A 2,447-nucleotide genomic window follows, 5' to 3' on the forward strand; every position below is an offset into this window, starting at 1 on the left:
GGGGGGACACCCTCCGGGCGGGACGGAGAGCGGCTTGGCAGCCTGCGGCCCTGACGGGAATGGATTTGGCAGGGGGTGCTCCAGCCCCTCCTGGGGGGCTTGGCCGTGCGACACACGGTTCCCCCGCTCTCCGCCAGTGCTGACTCCGGCTCCAGCCTGGAAACTTGTGCTCAGCTGGCCGTGACCATGAGGGTGTGAGTCAGGGTGCGGGATGTGCCAGGGGGAAGGACACACCGACAGGACGAGCACGGCTGGCGTGGAAACCTGGGCATGGAGAGGACATGAGCACTGTAATGCCCCCCTCCCCATGCCTCGGTTTCCCATCCATACTCTGCATAAAATCGCCAGCCCAGAAAGGAAGGGCAGGGTAGCATGGGGCTAGGCTGCCCTTCCCACAGACTGGGGTTGTATCGGGCTCCTCCCAAAGTGCAGCATCCCCTCCCCAAAATATCCCTGTCCCATTGCACTCCACCCCACCACTCTGCTGGGCTCACCCGGCCCAGGGTAGTGGTACCCCTGTGGGGATGTGCCAGCTGGGACAGAGGACAACGCTTCCCACCTCTCCATACCAACTAGATCCAGGGGCAGAGGGAGGCTGGGGGGACTGATCCTGCTCACAGCACCAAACAAGCAAAGAGCTACCCCTCCCCATCATTACAACCCTTATTAATCAACCTTGTTACTGCTCACAAATGAATGCCTCGGTGGAGAGAAGTGTCCACACCCCCCCATAAATCACCTCCTCCCATTCTCTGCTGTGACAATCCCAGGCTCCTCAGAAGGGCAGGGACAAGGGTCATGCGACAGGGACAGGGTGGCCGCAGGGACACAGCCCATCACCATCATTTTAGGCTCATTTTCTCAGCAGGTGGACACATATGGGGTCACTTAGCACAGGGACTCCTGCACGGGTTCTACTGGTATAGGCATGTACTCCCAGTGCAGGGCCAGCCTTGGCAGGACTCCTTGTGTCCTGGGGTCACCAAGGCCTCCACACCCACTTCCTGCAGAGTGTCTGCACACTGCTCATGTGTGATATGTGCTCTCACATGCATACATCACACATGTCCCCCCCGTGTACATGCCAGGACACACTCATATACACCACACACACAGCCCATGTCACACATGGTGGGTGGGTACCACATGTGTGGGTACCTGTCAGCACAGAAAGGTCCAAGACGCCCCCCTGTAACAGCTCACACCAACAGAGAGCCCTGCTGCTACTGCCCCCAGCATACACACGTGTTAGTGGACACACACCCCATGGCAGCTCCATTGAGACCTCCTGTGCACCCACACCCGTGTGAGCAGCAGTTCACTCTTGCCTCAGCCCCACCTGCGTGCCCATGAACACACATGCACAGGTACACGTGTGCTACAGCCCCGCACAAGTCCGTGTCCTCACACCCACATCAGAAACACAGGGACAAAGTGATGGACACAGGACTGCACAACCACCAACCCACGTCTCACCAATGCCACCCACCCACCCACAGCCCTGACCACCCCCAGTACTCCCATCAGTTCATGGTCCTGCGTCCCCAGCGCGCTCTGGGGTCCCCAAGCAGTCAGAGGCCTCTCCTTCCTCCAGGCTGTGTCCCTGTCCTGGCATATACTGGACTGTCACCAGCCTGCAGTGAGTCCCTCAGGCGCTGCCCAGCAGTGGCTTTGGCACCTGCTTTTCTGGCATGGTGCAGCTGAAGTGTCCCATGCCATCCTGCCAGGCACGGGGCAGCTTCCCAAAGACTGAGGAGCGACGTGAGGGTGGCGCAGTGGGATCCAGCACCCTCCAAGAGCTTCCCCCCCTCCCCACCTCAGCTTGCGCAGCCTGGGTGGCAGAGCAGAATGAGTCCCCACAGCAGATGCTGCATGGGCACGGGGATGCCCTGTGGGGCAATCCTTTGGCACATGGGTCCCACACATGGCAGGTGCTGAGGGGCCCAGAGGTGCCCTACACAGAGTGACCCCCCGGGGGTCTTGCACACTGGGCATGGGGAGCCCACACTGACTGAGTACTTTATGGGCATGGTGCTTCCCAGTGCCAGGTGTTTACAGGTACAGGGATCCCCCACACTGACCACTTTATGGGCACAGGGATTTCACTTGGGGGGTGTTTTATGGGCACTGGGCTCCCCTCATGCAGGGCACAGCATTCCCTTTGTGGGTTCCATAAGGACACAGGGACACCCCCTGCCTCTACAGTCTCTCTGTAAGGACACAGGGATCCCAGCAGATCCCTTAGCATGAAAGGCTGTACAGCAGATCCTCTCCAGTCAGCCACTGCAGGGCTCCTCGGGTGTGGGAAGAGAGGGTCACAGTGAGACGCTGTTGGGGGGGCAAAAGGAGGGACAAAGGACATGCCCTGCACCCTGGCATGCATATGCAGGGTTTAACCCCCAGCTGCCCGGAGCAGGCAGGGCCAGCGGCAGCCCATACCCCCACTC

This window comes from Geospiza fortis, unplaced genomic scaffold, assembly GCF_000277835.1.
Source record: "Geospiza fortis unplaced genomic scaffold, GeoFor_1.0 scaffold112, whole genome shotgun sequence".
NCBI lineage: Eukaryota > Metazoa > Chordata > Aves > Passeriformes > Thraupidae > Geospiza > Geospiza fortis.